Source organism: Durio zibethinus, chromosome 27 (assembly GCF_047325235.1).
Source record: "Durio zibethinus cultivar Kanyao isolate XHJ-2024 chromosome 27, ASM4732523v1, whole genome shotgun sequence".
Lineage (NCBI taxonomy): Eukaryota > Viridiplantae > Streptophyta > Magnoliopsida > Malvales > Malvaceae > Durio > Durio zibethinus.
In genome coordinates this window covers 8,292,469-8,305,333 of record NC_143188.1, presented here as the reverse complement: position 1 = coordinate 8,305,333, position 12,865 = coordinate 8,292,469, and positions in this window count along the sequence as shown.

The window sequence follows — 12,865 nt, the reverse complement described above, 5'->3', positions numbered from 1 at the left end:
ATTATATTTTACAAATAATATTATAATAATTATATTTAATTATTTTAAATATTTAAATTTAAATTAATATTTATCTAAAATATTAATATACTAAATTTAGAATTATTTAGTATTGATTATTATAATAATATAATAATATTTAATTTTTGAAATATTAATAAATTAGTATTAATAATTAATAATTATTTTAGTATTAAATAAATGATTAATAATTTTTTTAATTAAATAATGATAATTAATAAATTAATTATTACACTATTTAAATAGTTAATTATTATTTATAAACAATAGTAACTAATTATAATTTATAATAACTATTTATAATATAATATCTTTAATAATTTTAATAATTATAAATTTATAATATATTATTTTATATTAAAAATAAATATAATTAAATTTTGTTATAATTAAAAGTCATAACTATTATTTTTTTAATTATTAACAATAATTAAATAATTAATTTAATTATAATATATAATAATATTAATAAATATTATATAATTATAACTATAAATGATACAATTAATATACTTTATTAATAATAATTAATATTAATTTTATTATAATTATTATATAATTAATATAATTATAATAGTATAGTAATAAATTATTATACTATTATGTTTATTTAAATAAACAAAGTAAATATTAAAATTATTTAAATAAATATATTTGTAACTAATTACAAAAGGTTATAGTGACTTGAAATATATAATTGTTTAAATAGTTGTAATTATTTGAACTAGTTCAGTAAATAGATAATCTCCTACTTATTAATTTTTGAAATATTAATAAACTAGTATTATTTTATTCTAATTAGGCTTGTATGATGAAAAGCAATTGCTTTATGACAAAATAAAAGTTCAAAATGATTTAAAATATATAATTGTTCAAATGGAGATAACTATTTAAATTGATTCGATAAAATGATTTATGTTTTAAATCTCTAACTTCTTAATTTTTGAAATATTAATAAAGTAATATTATTTTATTTTGGATAAGCTTTTATGAAATGAAATAATTGTTTTATGATAAAACAAAAGGTCATAACGATTTATTTTTTAATTCCTTGCTTATTAATTTTTTGAATGTTAATAAAATAGTATTATTTTATTTCAAATAAGCATGTATGAGCTGAACAATTATTTTATGACTAAACAAAAGGTCAGAATGATTTAAAATAGATAATTATTATAATAGTTTTAACTATTTGAATTGGTTCAACAAATACATTTATTTTTTAAATCTCTTACTTATTAATTTTTACAATATTATTAGTTTAGCAATATTTTATTCTGAATAAATTTGTATGGATAGAAACAATTGTTTTATGACAAAACAAAGCTCATACCAATTTGAGATAGATAATTATTCAAATAGTTATAACTATTTAAATTGGTCCGATGCACAGATATAGTTTTTAAATCTCTTATTAATTTTCAAAATATTAATAAATTAGTATTATTAAACCTTATACTAATTATAATAATTTAAAACAAACTTGTAAGATATGAAATAAGTATCTCCTACTTATTAATATTTTTTAAATATTAATAAATTAATATTATTTTATTCTGAAAAGGCTTGTATGATGAAAAACAATTGTTTTATGACAAAACAAAAGTTCATAATGATTTGAAATAGATAATTGTTTAAATGGCTATAATTATTTGAACTAATTCGATAAATTGATTTATGTTTTAAATCTCTAATTTATCAATTTTTATAATATTAATAAAGTAATATTAATTTATTTCAAATAAGCTTTTATGAACTGAAACAATTGTTTTATGATAAAATATAAGGTCATAATGATTTTAAATAGATAATTGTTCAAATAGTCAAAAATATTTGAACTTGTTCGGTAAATAGATTTTTTTTCTAATTTCTTACTTAATAATTTTATGAATGTTAATAAATTAGTATTATTTTATTTCGAATAAGCATGTATGAGTTGAAGCAAATATTTTATGACTAAATAAAAGGTCAAAATGATTTAAAATAGATAATTGTTCTAATAGTCTTAACTATTTGAACTGATTCAGCAAACACATTTATTTTTTAATTCCTTACTTATTAATCTTTAGAATATTATTAATTTAGCAATATTTTACTCTGAATAAGCTTGTTGAACATAAATTAAATGTTTTAGGACAAAACAAAAATCATAACTACTTGAATTGGTTCGGTAAAGAGATTTAGTTTTTAAATCTCTTATTAATTTTCAAAATAGTAATAAAATAGTATTATTTTATTTTGAATAATTTTGTATGAATAGGAACAATTGGTTTTGGAACATTAATTTTTAAATAAATTTACTTTTAAAATTTTTACTTATTAATTTTTGGAACATTAATAAATTTATATTATTCATTATTTATGAAGACTTAATAAATAATTTATAATATAAATATATATTATTATTTATATTTAATAATAGATATTTATTAAATAAGTAATAAATTAATATAATTATTCAAATTTATTGAATTATATAATAATAGTCTAATCAGTTAAATATGAACAATATATTATATTATAATAAAAATACAATATTATATAATATAATAATTAATCTTATTATAATAATAAGTTAAAATAATAATAATAATTTATTTATATTAATATGTTATTAAATATTAATTAAGTTATATAATTATTTCATATCTATATAATACTTTATATTATATAAATAAATATAAATAATTATAATGAATATTAATTTTTATTTGTAATAATATCAAAATTATATTAATATTTCTAAAATTAATAAGTAAAAGATTTAAATAATAAATTTGTTTATCAAGCAGTTAATAAAATTATTATAATATTAATTTCTATTTATAATAGAATATAATATTATTAATATATCTAATAGTATAATAATATTAACTTTATTGTAAAATAGTCTAGTTAAAATATATCCCTATTAAAATCACTTAGTACTATTATTTGAATAGTTTAAGTAAATATAATAATTTAAAATAATTTAAATAAATTAGGACATATAAGTGACAATTGTACAATTATTATTAAATTTATTATTAATCATTTGATTAATTTTAATTAAAATATTTATAATCTATTTATTATAAATATAATAATTTATTATTATTAATTCCATATTAATATTATAAATTATAATAAATTTAATTAAATTATATTATTATACGGGGATGGACATATTATAATTTTTTATAATAATTATATTATTAATATACATTATAATAATTTAAATAATAATAATATAAAATTAGTTATGACTATTAATATAATTAATTAATATTAATTAAATTAATAAATAAATAGTATAATATTAATCAAGTTAATATAATAATAATATAACAAAGATATTATAGTACAATTACTTGGAATAAAATAGTATAAATAGAACAAATTATTTGATGATAAAATAAAAAGGTTATAATGATTTGAAATAGATAATTATTCAAATGGTCAAAACTATTTGAAATGGTTTGGTAAGCAAATTTACTTTTAAAATCTCTTATTGATTAATTTTATAAATATTAATAAATTAGTATTATTTTATTTCAAACAAACTTATATTAACAAAAACAATTGTTTTATGACAAAATAAAAAGTAATAATGATTTGAAATAGATAATTGTGTAAATAGTTATAATTATTTGAATTGGTTACGTAAGTAGAATTATTTTCTAAATCTTTTATAAATTTTTGAAATATTAATAAATTAATTTTATTCTATTCCGAACAAGCTTCTATGAGCTTAAATAATTGTTTTATGACAAAACAAAAGGTTATAACAAGTTGAAATAAATAATTTTTCATAGTCTTAACTATTTGAACTAGTTTAAATAATATAAATTAATATTATTATTATAAATAATAATAGCTATAGCTATTTGCAATTGATAATTGTTCAAATAGTCATAACTATTTGAACTTATTCAGAAAATAAATTCATTTTTTAAATCTCTTACTTATTAATTTTTGGAATATTAATAAATTAGAGTTATGTTATTTTAAATAAGCTTGTATGAACAAAAACAATTGTTTTATGATAAAACAAAAGATCATAATGATTTGAAATAGATAATTGCTCAAACAGTCATAACTATTTGCATTGGTCTTGCCAATAGATTCATTTTTTAAATCTGTTACTGATTAATTTCCATAATATTAATAAATTAGTATTACTTTATTTCAAGACTAGATAAACAGAAACAATTGTTTTATGACAAAACAAATGGTCATAACAATTTGAAATAAATAATTGTTAAAATAGTTATAACTAAGTGAACTGGCTTAGTAAACAGATTTATTTTTAAATCTCTTACTTCTTAGTTTTCAAAATACTATTTCAAATAGATTGTAAATATATAATAACTATTAATTATTATTATATAATAATAAATTTCTAAATAGTTAAAAATTATTAATTAAATAATTATTATAATTTTAATATAATACTATTATATTATATATTATATATAATTATTATATAATTATAAGCTGTACAAGTTATTTAAGTCATAACTATTTAAAATATTATTAGTATTAAATTTAATTTTTTTATGACTATTTGAGCATAAATATAATTAAAATTCTATATTAAATTTTATTGATCAAGCCATATTGTTATATTACAAATAGATAATTATTTAAATAATAAATATTAATTATTTAATTTGATTATTACAGATTAATATCAAATCTATTTTATTTCTTAATAATTATTAAAAAATTAAAATTATTAATAAATAACTATATTTTAATAAAATAATAATATTCTCCATACCATCCTACTGTGAACAATACCTCATCCTGCATATATTAGCCAACCCCATTGCCATCTCATCCTTCAACATACTAGCCCGTTTATAGCCCCCAAGCTCCCATATACAACCTTAACATCCAACTTCATGTTATTACCAAAACATGAATAATTAATAATAATTTTAATATTGAATATAACGTAAAAAATAAATTTGTTTACCGAACCAGTTTAAATAGTTACGACTATTTATTCTATATTTTAAAATATATATTAAATATTTAGTATTTAGTAATAATTTGATCAATAAGTTTATAATCAAATTAAGTTAATAATAAGCTTTAAAATTTATATAATTAAATATAATAAGTAATAATTGATTATATGTATTACTGGAAGATTCATTATCAATTTTTTAAAGTAATCAAATATATAAAAGTAAACTATTAATTGTATATTATTGAAATATTATATAATAATATAACTAAGAATTTTATTTATATTAAATTATAATTATAATAGTTAGTTATTTTAATAACTAATACAAATTATTATTATAAATTATATAAATTATAATTATACATTAATATATTATATATAATTATTTTATAATATATTAGATATTCAATAACTTTTTAATAAATGTAAACTACTATTTAATTACAAATATTTGATTATTTATAATAATAAATAATAATTATTTAAATTAATATATTTATTAATATTTGAAAAATTAATAAGTAAAAATTTTAAAAATAAAATTTGTTTTCTGAACACGTTCAAATAGTTATGACTATTTGAACAATTATTTATTTCAAATCATTATGACCTTTTGTTTCATCATAAACCAATTGTTTTTATGCATAAAAGCATATTAAAAAAAAATACTAATTTGTTAAAATTCTAAAAATTAATAAGTAAAAGATTTAAAAAATAAATCTATTTTATTCACACAAGTTTATTCTAAATAAAATTATATTAATTTATTAATATTCTAAAAATTAAAAGTTGGATATTTAAAAAATAAAATTGTTTACCAAACAAGTTTAAATAGTCATATCCATTTGAACTATTATCTATTTCAAATAGTTATGATATTTTGTTTTGTCGTAAAACAATTGTTTTTATTTATACAAAATTATTCAAAATAAAATAATATTAATTTATTAATATTTGAAAAATTAATAGGAGATTTAAAAATAAAATTTGGTTACCAAACTAGTTCAAATAGTTATGACTATTTGAACAATTATCTATCTCTGTTCATATAAGCTTATTTAGAGTGAAATATTGATTCTTAATTATAATATAAAGATAGAGTATTAAAATAATCATAATTATTTTAATTATTGATTCAATAGACTATTCACATATACATTTTAATTATTATACTATTTGATTATTATAAAATTATTAACTAATTTAAATATATATTATTAGTATAGTATTATAGTTAAAAAAAAGCTTACCAAACAAATTCAAATGGTCATGACTATTTGAATAATTATCTGAATATATTTATAAATTATTATAAATTAATATAATAATTTAATCTATTCAAATAATTAATTTATTATAACTTATTAGTATATTATATTTAACTATAATTATAATTAAAGTAGTACTATAATACTAATTATTAATAATGATATTATTATTATACTTTAATAATAGATATAGTAATAATAATTAATATATTATCAAATTATAATTATTTAATTATTATATATAATAATAAGAACAATTTGAAATAAATAATTATTCTAATAGTCTTAACCATATGAATTTGTTCAGTAAACACATTGTTAACAATATTTAATATGTATTATAATATATATTATTACTATTTTAGTTAATAATTCAATTTAAACTGATTAAACTAAGAATTTATAATATACTTTATAAATATAAAGAATAAATATCTTTATTTATTTTTAATAACTATTTATAATCATAAATATAAACTATGATTTCCATATCATTATAATTATAGAACTAATTTATAAAATGTTAATAATTTTTAACTAATAAAATTATGAAACTATTATAATTATAGTTATGACTATAATAAATTCTTTAAGAGTTTATTAAATATTATTTTAATAATACTATTTTATTCAAATAATTAATTAGATTATATCATTATATAATTATTTGTACCATATTATGATTTGAATTTAATATTATTAAATACTATTAATAATTTAATATGATGAAACAAAGGTCATAACAATTTGAAATAGATAATTATTCAAATAGTTATGATTATTTGATCATGTTCTATAAATGTATTTATTTTTAAAATATTTTACTTATTAATTTATCAAAATATTAATAAATTAATATTATTTTAATCCGAATAAGCTTATATAAACGAAAATAATTGTTTTATGACAAAACAAAAAGTTATAATGATTTGAAATAAATAATTGTTCAATTATATAATTATTAATAATAATTTATTATATTACATTATCATTATTTATTAAAAATAACCGTTATATTTTTATAAAATTATATTAGAATAAATAATTTATTATTTTATATTTTATAATTATAATTTAATATAAAATAATATTAATTTACTATATTTATAATTATATATAATTATTAAATTATAATCTTATAATTATAATATATTAATAATAATGTGATGTTATTTAAATAATTATATAAATATAAACTAATAATAATACAATATTATAAATTGACTTAATTATCAATATGTTTATGATATAAATAGAAATAAATGTTATATATTAAATAAATTATAATAGTTTTAATATTTAATTTCAAATCATTGTTAATAAATTAAACATATTCCTAACTTATAGATAATTTATTTTTATTAATTATTAATATAATTAATATTAAGTTAATATTAAATTTTAAATTCTTATAAATTATTATATATTAAGTATGTTAATACTTATAATTAATATTATTATATTAATTTAGATTATATTTAATCTACTTTTTAATAATTAATTATAGTTATTTATAATTATTAAATTATCAAATAGTTAGTTTAAATAATAATTATAAATATATATAAATATATTAGATATTATAAATCTAATTTAGATTATATATAACTAAGTAATATTAAAATATATTATCTAATAATATTTATATAATATTATATTATTTAAGTAATAAATAATCAAGTATTAAAATTAATTATATTTATATTAAATATATTATAATTAAAATATTATAATTATATTTATTATAATGTAATAATATAAATTATAATATTAATAATTTGATATATAACTAAACTATTTTAATATATAAAAATATATTAAATATTATTATTATAATTTTAATAAATTATATCAATATTATCTATTTAATAAATCTATTTTATAGTTTTAATTATCAATTTTAAATAATTATTAAAATTAATAATTAAATTTGTATAATTCAAATATTGACAACTATTTGAATATTATTCTAATTTAAGTTTAAATTTGTTTAATTTAAACTTTAATTGATTTTAATTATTTTAATACCAATTTATCAATATTTTGAAAATTAATAATTAAAAGATTTAAAAAAATGAATTTGTTTACTGGATAAGTTTAAATAATTATATTTTATAAACTTTAATTAATTAATTAAAATATTTATAAATATAATAGAACATACATATTATTAATAATAAGTTAATCATAATATTATTCAATATTATTTTATTGATATATTAGTGTTTATTAATTATTCTAATAATTAAGTATATTATTATTTAATCTATTTTATAATTAAGTTATAATTAATTAAATATGATTATATTGGAAATATTAATAATAATTAAAATTATTACTATTAGTTATATCTTGACTATTATTTATTATTATAATTAATATTACTATTTAAACTAACTAAGAATTTATAATTAAATTATTAATTATATATTATTTATAATTACAATGAGTTCATCAATAATAGTTATATATATTAAATATAATATAATTTAGTTATGTTAATATGTTATTAATAATTATTTATTATATAATTAAATCACATTTATTATATAATAACTATAATTTATAACAATAATTAATAATTTATATATTATTTAAAATTAATTTATATAAATAATTAAATAGTATATAATAATATTATTTAATTATTTATTATTAATAGAATTAATAAAATATTTAATATAACATTATCAATATTAAGTTATAATAACAAAATTGTATTATATATAATATAATTATTATATATAATAATTCTAATTATATGCAAAAATAATCAAATAGTTAATAATCAATTTATTAAGTTATAAATAAGTTTAATTATTATTAATTAATTATATTTATAGTATATAATATTTATATATTAAAGCTTATTATTTATTATAACTTTAAATTTATATTATTAAATATTATATAACAATTTATTAATTACTACTATAATTGATAAATAAATAATTTTACTTATTTTTAAATGATTAAATAATTATTTTAAATGAATATTTTTAAATAATTTTACTTATTTTTAACTAATTATTATATTTTTACTTATTTTTAAATGATTAAATAAACAAATTTATTTTTAAAATTTTTTACTTATTCATTTAGGATTTAATTATTAATATTAATTTAAATTATATAAATAATAATAAATTATTATTAATAATTTAATATATATAATCTAATTATATATATTAATCATTATAATAATTATTATAATTAATTATAATTGCGAAATTATATTAAACATTATAACAATGGAATTCAATAAATATATTATAATTTATAATTATCTAAACTTATTAGATTTATAATAACTTAATTATAATTATAAATATAAATTATCATGTTAATATTTAATAATTTATAAATTATGTGTTAATTTTCAAATATTATAGTTAATTTAATAATATAAAAAAACTTATAATATTTACTATTATATTATTATAAATTAATAATAGTTTATAATATTTTTGTGTAAAATATAATTAAAAAATTTTAAGTCAATGTCTTTTATCATTAATAATTAAACTTTTATGAACTAAAATAATTATTTTATGACAAAACAAATGGGCAATATTGATAATTGTTCTTATCAATTATATTATCCAGTAGCATAATAATAATTTTTATTATATCTATTAAACAATAGAAAGCCCCCATATATATTAATTACTAATTATTAATTTTATTATATATTTTTTATTATGATATATAGTTATTAATTATTAAATAAATTTATAATTAATAAATAGATAAATCATTTTAATAATTTAATATTAAAATTAAAATTATTATAATTTCATATAATTATTCATATTAAATAGTTATGATTTAATCAATAATATTTATTTATTTATTTAAATAAATTAATAATTAAAATAAATAATTATTATGATTCATACATAATTATAATATAATTAATAGACTAAATTATACAATTAAATCGTAAGAATTATTAATTGTAAATTAACTATTAATTTATACTAGTTATAATATAATTTATAAAGATAAATAAATTATATAATTAACTAAATTTAATAGATAATTAAATAAATTTAATCTAATATAAATATCCTTATTTAATTAAATAAAACTCCACTAAATTATTTTACACTGTAAAATAATCAATTAGAACATAATAATACTAAATTATTATTATTAAATATTAATTTTACTAGTTATATTTAATACTATAATATATATTTAGTAATAATATAAATTAATAAATTTATTATTATATTAGTAATGCTAATTTAATATAATAAAAATATATTATTTTAATATATATTATTTTAAACAAATAATAAAACTATTTAATATTAAAATAAATATAAATTATATTAATAACTTGATACAATAAATATTAATAATTAAGATAATTATTATATTATAATTATTACAATATATTTAATTATATATTATAAAATATTTAAATATTTATTAGTTTTAATAATGTAGATAATTATTATTCATAATTTTATAAGATTTAGTAATATTTAATTAACAATATAAATTAAATAATAAAAATAAATTTGAATAATTAATGATTATTAAATTGAATAGTTAATTCAAAATATGACTATTATTAATATTTATACTAATAAAATAATTATATTAAAATAATATTCAATTAATTAATATTTAAATTTATTAATTAATAAATTATTATAATAATTCTTAATTTTTAATATTACTATTAATTATAATACATAATTATTAGTATCATTATAAAATTGAATAATTATCTAATTTATTAATATAATAATATATTATAGTTATATTAAATTATAGCAATATTAAAATTATATAATTAAATATTAGATAAACTTATTTATAGTACAAATATATTTATAATATATTATAGTTTATAATTTATAATTTATTCATATAATTATTATAAATATATTTGATAATAATTATAAATCTAAATAACTAATATTTATATGTTATAATATTACTTATAAATATCTATTATAACTATTTATTATAATTATTTTTAAATAAATAATTCTTTAAGTATAAGTAAACTATTTATTATAATAAATTTATTATAAATAATAAAAGCTTATTATAAATTATCCAATTTAATATTAAGTTATTACTTAATTATTAATTCATTATATTATAATATAATATTTGGTGCAAGCCTCATCTATTGATATATAAAATAACAATATATATTATAAATATTTCAAATTGTTATGATCTTTTGTTTTATTATAAAATAATTGTTTCTATTCATACAAGTTTATTTGGAATAAAATAATACTAATATATTAACATTCTAAAAATTAATAAGTTGAAGATTTAAAAAATTAATTAGTTTACCGAACCAATTCAAATAGTCATGTCCATTTAAATTATTATCTATTTCAAATTGTTATGACATTTTATTTTGTTGTAAAATAATTGTTTCTTATCGATCAAGTTAAAATAGTTACGACTATCTAAACAATTATCTATTTCAAAATATTATGACATTTTGTTTTGTCATAAAATAATTGGTTCTGTTCATGTAAGCTTATTTGGAATAAAATAATATAAATTTATTAATATTCCAAAAATCAATAAGTAAAATGTTAGAAAATAAAGCTATTTTGTTAAATTAATTTAAAATGATAATTTTAAAATTATAATATTTTTGTTAAAATTATTACTTTTATATAATATAGTTATTATATATAGTAATAATTAATTGTTCTAATTAATATTTAAATTAATTAAATTATTAAAACTAATCATTATTATTTAATAGCTTATAATTTTATTAAGAAAATTATTTGTTCAAAATGCTTATTTATTAAACCCAATTATTGGATAATAATTATATATTTTATTAATTAAACCATAATTATTAGATAAATTATATTATGATTAAGCTTGTATGATAATAAAATAATGATATTAATATGAATTATTGATTTTAATTTAATATAACTAATAAATAAATAATTATATTTATTAATTTTCAAAATATTTAACAAATATTTTAATAATTATTATTAAATATATTTTTACTAGTTATGTTTAATACTATAATATATATTAATTTTAAATATTAAATCTAATTTATTTATATAATTAAAAATTTTACTTATTAATTTAAAATTAAAATAATTGTTATAATTAAATAGTAATCTAATTTATAATAATATAATAATAATATTATATAAGTAATTATATATATTATAAACTATATTTAATAATTGACCTATGAATAAAATATAATTTAATTATTTATAAATATAATTATTAATTTATTTATAGTAATTATAAATTACTTATTAAATTTATAAACAAATATTATTTATATAATGTAATCAGATTATTGATTCGAAGAACATATTTATTTTTTAATTTTTTTACTTATTAATTTAGAAAATATTAATAAATTAGTATTATTTTATTCTATCTAAGCTTGTATTAACTAAAACAATTATTTTATAACAAATCAAAAGGTTATAACGATTCTAAATAGTAATAATTTTTATACTAATTTATTAATATTTATTATTATTAATATTAAAATAAATATTTCAAATATATTGAGTCATTGATTTAGATAATTATTACTGTTTAGAATTGTAATTAAGTATCATAATAAATTATTAATTAAAATATC